The 15145-nt window shown below is 36.2% G+C and overlaps 1 pseudogene; it reads left to right on the forward strand.

Annotated features, from left to right (window-relative positions):
• LOC140516707 (olfactory receptor 5W2-like) overlaps positions 1–15145 on the forward strand; it is a 226340-nt pseudogene that overhangs the window by 15980 nt on the left and 195215 nt on the right.

Raw genomic sequence — 15145 nt, forward strand, 5'->3', positions numbered from 1 at the left:
AGATAAAATGAAGTGGTTGTAGAAAATTGAAAATAAATTAATTAATTTTAAAAAGAAAGATAACAAGTGATTGTGATTTTTTTTTACCTTTAATTTTTCCCTCCTCCCATTCGTCCTCCCTTCAATTATCTCCCCTTTAGTATGTTCCCCTCTACTTTCCTGTGGTGTAAGATAGATATTCATGCCAAATTGAGTATGCTAGTTATTTTTCCCTTAAACCAAACCCAATGAAAGTAAATTTCACTCTTTTTTTCTCACCTCCTCCATTTTCCCCTCCATAAAGAACCTTTTTCTTGCCTTTTTATGTCAGAGATAATTTACATCATTCTATTTCTCCCTTTCTACTTCTCTCAATATATTCTTCTTGCCCCTTGATTTTGTTTTTTAGATATCATCACTTCACATTCAACCCATCCTGTGCCCTCTGGCTAAATGTTTATAATCCCTCCAACTACCCTAACATTAAAAGAAGTCTGAAGAGTTACAAATATTATCTTTCCATTTAGGAATGTAAACAATTCGATTTTAGCAATTCCCTTTTGACTTTTTGTTCCTGTTTACCTTTTCATGCTTCTCTTGATTCTTGTGGTTGAAAGTCAAATTTTCTATTCAGCTCTGGTCTTTTCACCAAAAATGCTCGAAAATTCTGTTTCATTGAATGATAAATTTTCCCCCTGAAATACTGTACTCAGTTTTGCGGGGTAGGTGATTCTTGGTTTTAATCCTAGCTCCACTGACTTCTGGAATATCATATTACAAGTCTTGTGATCCCTTAAGGTGGAAGCTGCTAGATCTTGTGTTATTCTAATTGTGTTTCTATAATATTCTAATTGTTTGTTCTGGCTGCTTGCAATATTTTCTCCTTGATATGGGAGTTCTAGAATTTGGTTACAACATTCCTAGGAGTTTTCCTTTTGGGATCTCTTTTATGAGGTGATCAGTGGATTCTTTGAATGTCTGTTTTACTCTCTGGTTCTAGAATATTAGGGTAGTTTTCCTAGAAAAGTTCTTGAAAGGTGATGTCTGGGCTCTTTTTTTGTATAGTGGCTTTCAGGTAGTCCTATAATTTTTAAATTGTCTCTCCTGGATCATTTTCCCAGGTAAGTTGTTTTGCCAATGAGATATTTCACATTGTTTGCTATTTTTCATTCTTTTGGTTTTGTTTTATTTCTTAATGTTTCACAAAATCATTAGCTTCCATTTGCTCCATTCTGATCTTTAAAGAATTATTTTCTTCAGTGAGCTTTTAGACCACCTTGTCCATCTGATGAATTCTGCTTTTTAAGGCATTCTTCTCCTCATTGGCTTTTCGAATCTCTTGTCATTTGGGTTAGTCTATTTTTAAGGTGTTATTTTCTTCAATATTTTTTTTGGATACCCTTTGGGAAGCAGTTGACTATTTTTTCATGATATTCTTGTGTCACTTTCATTTCTCTTTCCAATTTTTGCTCTACTTCTCTTACTTGATTTTCAAAATCATTTTTGATCTCTGAGACCAATTCATATTATACTTGGAGTCTTTGGATGTAGGAGCATTGCCTTTGTTGTCTTCTGCATGTATATTTTTGTCTTCCTTCTTATCAAACTAAGATTGTATAGTCTGGTTCTTTTTCTGTATTTTTGCTCATTTACCCAGACATTTACTTGAGTTTTGAGCTCTTCGTGAAGGTAGTTCACTACTTCCAGTGGGGTTGTGTGGTGTCCTGTCAGCTGATCTATACTGGCACAATCTGTGGGCCTAGAGCTCCAGACATAGCTGCTGCTGCTGTCTTGCTGAGGCTGTAGCTGTTGAGGGTGCCTCCACCCCTCCCCCACCCTGAGACTGGGGTTGGACCACTCTACTCTGTCACATAAGTCTTACAGATTTTTCCCACTCATCTTCCAATTTGTCCTCAGTGGGTTTTGGTGTCATGAAGTCTGAAAACTGCTACAAGTGTCAGAGATTTAGTTCCTCTGAGGCATCCTCAGGTCTTGTGTGTGCTGGCTTAGCCCAAGCTGGACTGCACTCTGCTTCCAATGCAGTGTATTGACTTTCCAGGCTGTCTTTGGCTGGAGAATTCCTTCACTCCGTCATTCTATGGGTTCTGCAGCTCCAGAATTTGTTTAGAGTTTTTTTTTACAGTTATTTGGATGGGTTTTGGGGGAGCTCTGGAAGTCCCTGATTTTACTTTGCCATCTTGGATCTACACCCATTTTCTTATTGTAATTTTTCTTTATGTTATATATGGCAAATTTTTGTATAGTTGTCATGTGCAGCTGAGAAAAAATGTATATTCTTTTCCATAACCATTCATTTTTATCTAGAGGTCTATCATACGTAACTTTTCTAAAATTCTGTTTACCTCCTTAACTTTTTTCTTGCTTATTTTGTGGATAGATTTATTTGGTTTTGAGAGAGGGAGGTGGAGGCTCCCACTAGTACAGTTTGCTTTCTATTCCTGTAACTCACTTAACTTCTCTAAGAATTTGGATGCTACACCATTTGGTGAATACGTGTTTACTACTGATACTATTTCATTGTCTATGGTACCTTTAAGCAAGATGTATCTTCCTTCCCTATCTCTCTTACTTAGATGTTTTTTTGTCTTTGGTTTGTCTGAGATCAGTATAAACCCCTGCTTATTTTTTTTATTTCGACTGCAGCATAATATATTCTGCCCCAGGCTTTTACCTTTACTCTGTGAATATCTCTCCACTTCAAATGTGTTTCTTGTAAGCAACTTAGTATGGGATTATTTTATATTGATACACTCTGATATCCACCTCCATTTTCTGGAAGAATTCATCCCATTTACATTCAGTTATGATTACTGTGATTTCCGTCCATCCTATTTTTCCCCTCTGTTCATATTTTTCTCTCTCCTTTTACCCTCTCCCTTCTCACCAGTGTTTTGCTGATGAATACCACCTCCCTCAGTCTGGGCTCCATTCTCTCAGCCCTCTTCCTTTTTCTTTCTCCTTTCTCCTCTTACTTCCCTATAGTAGAATAAAAATTTCTATACCCAGCTCAGTGTTTATGCTATTCGTCTTTGAGACAAATCCAATGGCTGTGATGTTCAAATACATGCTCCCTTCTTGCTTTCCCTGTAAGAGGTCTTTTGTGCCACTTCATGTCTTATAATTTGACCTATTCTGCCTCCCCTTTTTCTCTTCTCCCAGTAGAATCCCTTTTAGCCTTTGAATTTTTTTAGATCAAAACATCAAAATCAGCTTATACTCACATCCTCTATGAATACTCCTTCCAGCTGCCCTAATAGAAATACATTTCTCAAGAGTTATTACTATCATCTTCCCATATAAGGATTTTAATAATTTAATCTTATTGAATTGCATGCATTTTTTCCCTTTCCTGTTTACCTCTTTATGCTTCTTTTCAGTCTTGCATTTGAACATAAAATTTTCTGTTCAGCTTTTTTGTTTTCATCAGGAAGTTTGAAAGTCTTTTATTTCATTGACTATCCATCTTTTCCCCTGAAAGATTACAATCCATTTTGCTGGGTTCTTGGGGGAGGGAGAGTGTGCAAATGTGGCAGAAGACATGTGGGTAGCACATGAGAATGATGAAAACAGGAGTTAATGGAAAATGGCCTCCTTTTTTCATTTGAAAACATGAGAAAAAATTGTCATTTTGAGAGAATGGAATGAGGGAGAGATATTGGAAGTTTGAGTAGGGATGAAAACATTGGCAGAACCAATTTAAAGAGTTGTATAATGTGTTGATAACGGATGTATACATAGTAGGATTTCTTAGCAGTAGTGAGAAATAAGTTGATATTATGTAATAAAAATTTGTGTTGGACTAAGTCAGAATAGTTGCATGAATTTTTCCATCTTAAATCAACAGTATTATTCTCCTCATACAATTTATCATACCAGTTAAGTTTTGGTAACTTTTTTTTTATGAAGAAAAAAGTCTCTTCCACATAGTAAACAAAAATAATTCAAACATAAAAAATCACAATGCTTTTACCCTGATTTCCTTCAGCCCTCTTTATGTGATTCTGATCTATTGATTATTAATAAGTTTTCAAGAGTTGAGGGGAAGGAAAATGAGCCTTCATATGAGTATAAACTTATAGACAAGGAGATTAACAGGAAATCATAAAAGGAAAAAAAATTAATGATCCAAAAAATTTCTTGACTTTGTTTTGGATAGTCATTTTTTAAGCCCAGTTGACAATACTTTAAAATATTTAATTACTTTTGTGAAAATTATAGTAAAATGTAATATGCATTTCTATGTCTTATTAGAATTCCCTGAACAAAATTTAGTATTTCTCTTGATTTCATTAAATAATTTTACTTGTAGATTACTTATTGGAAGGAAGAAAGGAAGGAAAGAAGCAAGGAAAGAAGGAAAGAAAGAAGGAAGAAAAAGCAAGAATTTATTTAACATACACTCTCATATACTTTGCTATTTGCTTTACTGTTATTTTTATTTGATCTTAACAAAAACCATGAGAGGTTGCGCTATTATTTTTCTCTGTTTTACATTTGTAGAACTGAGGGTCGCAGAGAGTCACACATCTAGTAAACATTTGTGGTCATATTTGAACTCAGGTCTTCCTTACTCAGGACTAACATTCAATCCACTTGGCTTCTGCTGTGAGGAATGAGGACTGTTCCTGTTTGATTTTTTAGCTTCTGGCCTGTGAGTCCATCTACCATATCAGACTCATATGGTTAAATCTGTGATTGTCAGTTCCCAAAGGTCACAAAGGGACATGTAGTATGTCTTTTCAGGAGCTGACACTGCTATTATACAACGCGTTTAGTTTTTAACTCTGTTGTTCAGCATTCACCAGAGAGTCATTTTCAAGTATTTAAATAAGAAACTCTCAAAAACAGGATCAGTTTGTAATTACCATTTGGATAACATCTCAATATTAAATTGGAGGTCAACATCACAAGTCACTCTTGAGGGCAAGGGAGTCCATGAGCACCCTTATGAAAGACTTATGAGTTATGATATAGTCCAAAGGTGTTTCCACAACTAACTATGAAAGAAGAATAATATAATTGTTCATGGAATGGGCATTGTTAATTAGATATGTGACCCGAAAAGGAGGTGTACTTTAGAGCAACAGATAACCAATAGACAGTATATATTTTCCAGTGTTTCACATACAATAAAAAGGTTCAATCTAAATTTTACATGGATTGCAAAAAGAAGCCATCTTTCTCCTAATCCTATCACACTGGGTGGGATATATTTAAATGTTTATAAGGAAAATGGGCACAAGTTTCACAGGATATGAAAGTATAAATGAAATATAAAAAATGAAATGACCTCTGTACTCAAAGAACTTAGATACTTACATTTTGTTTATGAGCCCATTAAAATTTGAAGAAATTTATTATTAATAACATTATCATTATCACCACCATTATTTTAAGTCAGTGAAAGTCATTAGCAGCTTGGGGATAAAGGAAGTCTTCACAAAGGAGATGGTATTTAATTTGAGCTCTGAAAGAAGCTTGAGTTCTAAGAGTCAAAGCTGAGAAGGAAAGGAGTTCTGGGCATGGGATACTTGTTCAAAGGCATAGAGATAGGAAATTAAAAGTGATGTTTGCTAATTAAGAAAATTTAGGTTTTTAAGAGTCTCCAGTGTCAAAGATACAATTTCATGTTTGATTCTGAAATAAATGGGAAGCTACTAGATCTGGAAGCGATTGATAAAACTCTTATTTTAGGATGGAGTTCAAGTTCACCATGATTGGAACTCATTGAGGATAGGTAGCAGTGGCTTAATCAGCTCTTTTTCCCTGTAAAGTTTTTATTTCCTGCTAAACATGATTGTTTGATCACTCCTAGTCTTTGGTCTTTCCCCTTGAAAGATAAAACATAAACAACATACCATTAAAATGGCATACCTTTCTCACTATAGTTATTTAATGTTCGCTGATCTGACAGATAAAAGTCATACATATTACTGTGTTGTCTTGCTCTTGTCCCCACACGAGTTTAAAAAGAAAGAAAGAAATCTACAAACACACTCCAACTAAATTATGCCATTTATTTCACTGCTAACAGAATTCATCATCAAGTTCATCTCATTATGGGTCTTAGTGGTACTCCATCAATTATTTTAATACCTTACCTGGGTGTTTTGTGTATATATGTATGCATGCATGTATTTATGTTTGTATGTATGTATGTATGATTTTCTGTATGTCCATTTCCACTAGCTTTATTAATAAAATTTTAATGCTTTACTACCTTATCAAAACAATTTCTCATTCTGCCTTGAGAATGATAAATTTAATGCAAAACAAAACAACTCTGAAGTACTACCTCAAACCTCGCAGACTGACTAATGTGACAAAAAAGGAAAATTATAAGTGTTGGACATGTGAGAAAATTGGAACATAAATTGTAGCACCAATGCCATGTTCACAGTGCCTATGGCAGCCATGAATATGCTGATGCATTTCTGAATCATGAAATACAACAGACTCTCCACATGGAAGACATAACCAAAACATTTATTCAGACACCTGAAAGCCAAATCCATCACAGTAACAAAAATCTATACACAATAACAATGCAGAGGACAACACCATCTCAAAGCATTCCCTTGCTAGGACATTTCCACAAAGAAACAAACACTCAGGAGCCTAGGTGTTTACCTTCTTTCTCTCCATCAGCTCTGAACAATTTTCTCTCAGCTGTGCTCTAGCTCTGCCTCTTCCTGTTCCACCCTTCCGGCTCCACCCCTTTTGTTCCATGTGACTTCACTCATGTGAAAACTTCCATGTGACCTAAACAGGTGACATGGGCTTATTAAGGAATGGGAAAGATCTTTCCATTTAAATTATCATTACACTAATATATTGGTGGAGTTGTGAACTGATCCAGCCATTCTGGAGAGCAATATGGAACTATGCCCCCAAGGCTATAAAACTGCATACCCTTTGATCCAGCAGTACCACTATTACAATATTCCAAAAAGGTTATGTAAAAGGGAAAAAAGAATCACCATGTACAAAAATATTTATAGCAGCCGCTATGGTGGCAAAGAATTGGAAACACAGATTTCTGGGAGCCAAGATGGTGGAGTGATTGGTAATTGCTATCTTTCTCACCTTCTTGACCTTGAAGACCCCAGAGAATATCTCCCCAGTAAAAGTTCTGGAACAGTGGGAGCAGCAGAAGGGGTAAACAGTCTCTTAGCCCGTAAGGCTACAAAAATCACTAAGGAGGGTCCCTGATGCTATGTCTGAAGGGAAAAAGTGCAGGATCAGAGCTGTCCTAGACAATCCCACCTCAGCAAACTAGGAGAAGATCCTTAGCCCAAGGGAATTGAAGCCCGCAACCATCAAACCCAGGACCCCACGTGTGCCTCAGCACCCCAAGGGAATTGAGAAGACACTAGCACAGAGAGTAACATCAACAACTGAGCTTGCCTATGGTCTCGCTCAGCAGAGGAGACTTGTGGCCACACAACTGCTCCCCCACACTTAACACAAGTAGTTCCAGGGTAACTCTAGGGAAACCCAAAAAGATTTCACCTGGCCTCTGCTTTCCAACAGCAGCTAGCTCAGCACCAGGTAAGCTGCAGCATTTTAGTTTCTAGCTGAGAGAACCAGAGGCCACAACGCACAAATCCTCAAGGTTTTGGCACAGGAACAGTGGGACAGAGAACTTTGTGCAACAGACACAGAGATCTACTTTAAAAGCCAGGAAAAGAGTGATCATCTTGAGCAAGAAGCAAAGCAGAAAAGAAAAGACCATAGAATCTTTCTATGGGGACAAGGACCAAAACACAAATACCAAAGAGGTCAGCATTGAGATTGTACTTCCATCTGAAATTTCAGAAGGGAATATGAACAAAAAGCATTCTTGGAAGAGTTCAGGAAGGATGTTAAAAGCCAAAATAGAGAAATAGAAGAAAAACTGACCAATGATTTTAAAAAATATGAAAAAATATGAAAAAAGAATTCACTGAGGAGAACAGCTAATTAAAAGGGAAAATTAGACAAATGGAAAAGGAAGTACAAAATCTAAGTGGAGAAAACAACTCTTTAAAAGAACAATTGAACAGATGGAAAAGGAGATGAAAAAGTTAACTGAAGAAAACAACTTGAAAAATTAGAATTGGGCAAATAGAAGCTAATGAATCTATGGCACATCAAGAAGCAGGCAAACAGAATCTAAAGAATGAAAAGACAGAAGAAAATGTAAAATATCTAATGGGAAAAATAACTGACCTGGAAAATAGATTCAGAAGAGAATATCTAGGGATTCTTGGTCTACAAGAAAGCCACGATGAAAAAAAAAACCTGGACAATGTCTTCCAAGAAATCATCAAGGAAAACTGCCTAGAAGTCCTAGATCAAGAGGGCAAAATAGTAATTGAAAGAATCCACAGTTCACATCCTGAAAGGGATCCCAAACTCAAAATACCAAGTAATACCATTGTCAAATTCCAGAACTATCAAGTGAAGGAGAAAATACTGCATGTAGCCAGGAAAAATCAATTCAAATATCAAGAAGCTACAGTCAGGATCACAAAAGACCTTGCAGTTTCTATATTACAAGATTGGAGGGATTAGAATACTATATTCTGTAAGGCAAAGGAACTGTAACTACAACCAAGGATCATTTACCCAGCAAAGTTGAGTGTAATATTTCAGTCAAGGAGATGAATTCAATGAAATAAGGGATTTCCAGACCTTCCTGATTAAAAGGCCAGAACTCAGCATAAAATTTGGTCTTCAAACGCAGGTCTCAAGAGAGGCATAAAAAGGAACACGGAGTGGGGAGAGAAACAAACTTGTTTTTCAACATGGGCTTACATCCCTATATGCAAAGATGATATTTGTTAATTTTGAGAATTGTATATTTATTATGATATGTAAAAGAAATATACATAGATAGTGGGAGCAGAATAAAGTAAATGATGTCATGATAAAAATGTGATTTAAGAGTGTGAAGGGAATGTAATAGGAGATGTGTAAAGGAGGGGTCAGAAAAATGTAAATTACAACAGAATAACAGACAAAAAATATATATTATACTAGAGGGAAAGAGCATTATTTGGAAGTTACTCTCATCTGATTGGGTTCAAGGAGGGACTAACAAAGTCAGTTAAGTATAGAAATACAATTAGCTCCATAGGCAGTAGGAAGGGAAGGGGAAAAGAAAAGGGAGGGGATGCTAAAAGGGAGGGAAGAAGTAGTAAGGGAAAAGGGAATTAAAAGGGAAGGGGGCTGAAAGAAGGGATGGAAAACTGGGGGAGGTGGTGGTAAAAAATTAAAACTCTATTGTGGAGGGGAAGGGAGAAGGGAGAACTAAAAGCATAAATGAAGGGACCAGATGGAGGGAAAGACACAAATAGTAATCATAGCTGTGTATTTGAATAGGTTGAGCTGTCCCATAAAATGGAGATGGATAGCAGAATGGATTAAAAATCATAATTCAATAATACGTTCTTTACAAGAAAAACGTTTAAAATATTTTACACAAATACTGACAAAGATGGCGGAGTAGAAAGATACACATATGCTAGCTCCTAACCACAGCCCATAAAATACCTGTAAAGAAGAACTCCCAACAAATTCTGGAGCAGCAGAAGCCACAGAACAACGGAGCAGAAGAGATTTCTGTTGCAGAGAGACCTGAAAAACTGACACGAAAGGTCCGTCACACACCAGACCCAGAGCAGAGCCCAGCACTGCCTTGGCCACGAGACACTGAGGGGAGCAGATTCGAGCAGGTTTCAGGGGTAGAATCTCCAGCAGGTCAGTTAGAGGGTCTTTTCAGCTCGCCAAGAGGGGAGCAGGGTGTCTCCATAACACAGGCCCCCTTGGGAGGCAGCAGCAGACAGGGGCTCCCCAAGGAGACAGGAGCTTGGATCCATTGTTGAAGGTCTCTGCATAAATCCCCTGAGGGAACTAAGCCCCGAGTGGCGGCCCTGCCTCCACCTGAGCAGCTGAACTTCATCTCACACTGAATAGCAGCCCCACCCCCGCCCAAAGCCCTGAGGCTGGGAAGCAGCATTTGAATCTCAGACCCCAAGCCCTGGCTGTGCGGATCTGGAGGCATGGTGGGAATGGAAAGAAGACTCAGAAGTCAAGTCACTGGCTGGGAAAATGCCCAGAAAAGGGAAAAAAAATAACACTATAGAAGGTTACTTTCTTGGTGAACAGATATTCCCTCCCATCCTTTCTGATGAGGAAGAACAATGTTTATAATCAGGGAAAGACGTAGAATTCAAGGCTTGTGTATCCCAAACATCCAAAATAAATATTCAATGGGCTCAGGGCATGGAAGAGCTCAAAAAGGATTTTGAAAATCCAGTTAGAGAGGTGGAGGAAAAACTGGGAAGAGAAATGAGAGAGATGCAAGAATAGCATGAAAAGCAGGTCAACACCTTGCTAAAGGAGACCCAAAAAATGCTGAAGAAAATAACACCTTGAAAAATAGGCTAACTCAATTGGCAAAAGAGGTTCAAAAGGCCAATGAGGGGAAGAATGCTTTCAAAAGCAGAATTAGCCACATGGAAAAGGAGGTTCAAAAGCTCACTGAAGAAAAGAGTACTCTAAAAATTAGAATGGAACAGGTGGAGGCTAATGACTTTAGGAGAAACCAAGAAATCACAAAACAAAACCAAAAGAATGAAAAAATGGAAGATAATGTGGAATACCTCATTGGAAAACCAACTGACCTGGAAAATAGATCCAGGAGAGACCACTTAAAAATTATGGGACTACCTGAAAGCCATGATCAAAAAAAGAGCCTAGACATCATCTTGCATGAAATTATCAAGGAAAGCTGCCCTGATATTCTAGAACCAGAGGGTAAGATAAGTATTCAAGGAATCTACCGATCACCACCTGAAAGAGATCCAAAAAGAGAAACTCCTAGGAACACTGTGACTTTCAAGCATTTTTGATGAAAAGACCAGAGCTGAAAAGAAAATTTGGCCTTCAAATAAAAGAATCAAGAGAAGCATGAAAGGGTAAACAGCAAAGAGAAATCATAAGGGGCTTACTAAAGTGGAACTGTTTACATTCCTACATGGAAAGACAATATTTGTAACTCTTGAAACTTTTCAGTGTCTGGGTAGTTCGTGGTATTACACACACACACACACACACACACACACACACACACAGAGTACAGAGTGAATTGAATAGGATGGGATCATATCGTAAAAAAATGAAATTAAGCGGTGAGAGAGAAATATATTGAGAGGAGAAAGAGAGAAATGGAATGGGGTAAATTTTCTCTCATAAAAGAGGCCAGCAGAAGACTTTTTAGTGGAGGGGAAAAGTGCGAAGGTGAGAGAAAAACATGAAGTTTACTCTCATAACATTCGACTAAAGGAAGAAATAAAATGCACACTCATTTTGGTATGAAAACCTATCTTACAATACAGGAAAGTGGGGGAGAAGGGGATAAACAGGGTGGGGGGATGATAGAAGGGAGAGCAGTGGGAGGAGGGAGCAATTTGAAGTCCACACTCTTGGGAAGGAACAGGATCAAAAGAGAGGACAGAAGTAGTAGGGGGCAGGATAGGTTGGAGGAAAATATAGTTAGTCTTACACAACACGACTATTATGGAAGTCATTTGCACAATTACACAGATATGGCCTATATTGAATTGCCTGCCTTCCCAAAGGGAAAGGGTGGGGAGGGAGGGATGAAGAGAAGTTGGAACTCAAAGTTATAGGAACAACTGTCTAGCACTGTTCTCGCTACTAGGAAATAAGAAATACAGGTAAAGGGGTATAGAAAGTTATCTGGCTCTACAGGAGAAAAGAGAAGTTGGTGACAAGGGAAGGGAGGGATGATAGAAGAGAGGGCAGATTGGTGATAGGGGCAATTAGAATGCTCATTGTTTTGGGGTGGGGGAGGGAACAAATGGGGAGAAAATTTGGAACCCAAAATTTTATAAAAATGAATGTTAAAAGTGAAAGAAATAAATTTAAAAAGAAAATTAAAAAATTTTATTAACCATTTTAATTTGATTTAATTCAATGACTTTTGCCAATTACATGTAAAAATGATTTCTTAAAAATTTCTTTGAAAAATAAAAATATAATTATAACAAAGAAAATGATTTTTTAAATTCTGTTCTTTACAGAGAGTACATCAGATATCCAGATAAATGAAATCAATTAATCACTGCCAAACTGCACTTGTACTCAGTTTGTGATAGGATTTATAAATTTTTTTTATCTCTAGCAAGATATTTTTTGTTACTACCAACATTGATTTTTATCTAAATATTCTCCAGTATGTTTTCCCCCACAGTGTGTCATATTTCGTGACCTGCATATACATTCTGACTTCAGAAACAGATAATTGGAGTCCAGCTACTGATTTCTATTGGCAGAGAGAAGTTCTTTTACATTACCGAAAGATACAAATTCAGTGTAAACAAAAAAAGTGACAATAGTATATTCTATTTATTTGATTTCTTTGAGTAATGTAAGTGTGTCCCTGTGTAAATTCCACTGCTGTCTCTCTACAGCCAAGTGATGCAGTGGAGAGAGCCCTGGAGCTGCAATCAGGAAGACCTGAGTTCACCTCTGGCCTCAGACGCTTCTTTGCTGTGTCATTCTGAGCAAATAACTTATTTTCTATTTTCTTCAGTTTCCTCAAGTGCAAAATAGAGATAATAATGGTACCTATGTTCCAGATAGGATCAAATGTGATATTTGTAAGATATTTAGCACAGTTCCTGAAACACAGTTAGTATTTAATAAATACTTGTTTCCTTCCCTCCTTACAACTTCACTGGAACATCTTCTCTTTGGTCCTTCCTGAATGATTCCATAGTATTTAAAAAGCAACACATTAATGCCCAAGGCGCACATCACAGGACTTGTGCTAGGAAGCTACCTCTTAGGAGCCCCTAATTTTGTGAATAAAGAAATCAAAACCTAGAAAAGTTAAGGGATTTTTCCAAGATGATAAAGTTACTTTAACTACATCACTATATACCTTCAAAAATATGAAGACATAAAGCAGAATCCAATTGTCTTCTATCACTTCTGTTCCTCTTTTTATTGTATAACTCTTATCCAAGATCGTCCCTCTAATTCTTTGATATTGTGCTCTCTGGCCCTACTTTGGTGGCAGGGTTTAATTTATATAGCGTAAAAATGGGCAAGTATCTAGTTCATGAAATAAAATGTCATTATCCAATATGGAGGTTTAGTGTGTGTGTGTGTGTGTGCACGTGCATGTGTATGAGTGTGATGGACTGTTTATTGTTGGTCTACATAACCCAAGAAAAATGCTTTTTATCTTTAATTTGTGTGTACATGTGTATACATATGATTTAAAAGGAATTCAATTATATTTAAATTTCTATCTATCTATAATGCATAGCTATAGATATATATCTATCTAGATATCATCTTTTTACCCTCTAGTATCCCCAATGCTAATCCAAGTATCACATTTTACAGAAAGTTATTTTTCCTTTTTTTCTTCCAGAAAATCATTTTCAAAGTGATAAAATGCAGGGAACAATTTGCAATTTAGTCTCAAAACTAAGGAATATTTTACAGTGTTTTGGCATACCTTAGATAATTTTCCTATGACACAGGTATTTTGTAAACATCGTGGATGAAAAAAAGCATTTTCTTAATGTTATAGTCAATTGTCTCTCCGATCATCTTATCCTTTGGAAAAAGGGAAAACCAATAAAGTAACTGGGATTTCTCACTCATTTGCTGTTTCCTAAGCAGAAGACTACATGGAAGTGGTGATTTTTAATACATTAAATATAAATACTTATATATGCTTAGAAAATCCTTTAATAAACTTTATACAAGAAAAAAGTGCATTTAAATTCAAGAATTTATTTAAGAGTAATCCTTGACTTAAAAGCGTACCTTTCAGTTACAGAGATACTCAAAGGACACTGAGACACTGAGGGATCCAATTATTTTGACGAAAAGAAAATGGGAGTCTCAAGAAATTTGTCTCTTAGGTCTTTGGGATTGCTACATGCATTGGTTTAATTTCTTCTACTTTCACAATAATGTTTTTAAAAGAAATTAAGGTGATTATTTTAAAGGCTTGTTATTTTCTCCGCAGGTATATCAATAGGATGAAATATAATTATATAATTATAATATAATCATCAGAGAGTTTACAAGGAAAGATAGTCTGTAAAAGTTCAATGGGATCCATTAGGCAGAGCAGAAATGAAAAAGAAATGAAATGTGTTTTGGTAACAACTTCATTAGTCTGTCTTTGCCTATGAAGGTTATTGTTGCTGTAATGGTCCCAGTAGAATTGTTTATTCTAAATCCTCATTAGATCTAAGTTAATGAGCATGGAGAAAAAGCTAGTTAATAACTCCATGGGGTTATTAACATCCATTTTGAAGGGTAGGTCTGCATCATAAGTCTATCATGACAGCTCCTGATACAAAGTGAAAAGGGCAAGAAAGATTAAATTGGATACATATTTGAAGTTTTGAAAACATTGTGTTATGGGACCTTGAGACATTGATTTAACAATATGAAAATGGAGATGATAAACCCAAGTTTAAGTCCCAAAATTCACACTTGAGGATTCAATGGCTATTCCAGTGTTTCTCAATTATCAGAATAGTGGGTACTTAGAAGGGAACTGTTTAATGATACCCTCTATTTCCTCAGCCAGTAGAGAGGAATTCTATAGAAACCATTAAGTGATAGTCAGTGATCAAGCCTACTGAAAAGAGCTGAAAAATTGTTTGAATATGAGTCAATCAAAAGAACAATAAATTGATGAGGACCACTTTAGCTAATAAAAGAGGCCCAATACCAGAAACCAATAAGAGTAATTATTGCACAATCTCTTGAGTTTATAATTAATAAGCATTAGAATAAAATCAAAACAAGAATTTTTAAAAGTTTTTTTCTGTTCATGGGCAAATTAAATTTTTAAGCATGAAAAATATCAATAGTAATCTATTCTTTCAAGAAATATAAAATCAGATAAAAAAGTTAATTGGTCTTAATTCAATCTCAGATACCATGTTGGAAAAATAATCCTACAAAGAGTTTAAAGTGTACTAGGGTAGATAAAGCTTAGAAACAAATAAATTTTCAATTACATATACTGTAAGTATTGCAAAAGAAAGATATACACAAATGTTCTTAAGGTTCAGAGGCTGGTTTTCAAATCTTCTGT

The sequence above is a fragment of the Notamacropus eugenii genome, chromosome Y (assembly GCF_028372415.1).
Source record: "Notamacropus eugenii isolate mMacEug1 chromosome Y, mMacEug1.pri_v2, whole genome shotgun sequence".
NCBI classification, from domain to species: domain Eukaryota; kingdom Metazoa; phylum Chordata; class Mammalia; order Diprotodontia; family Macropodidae; genus Notamacropus; species Notamacropus eugenii.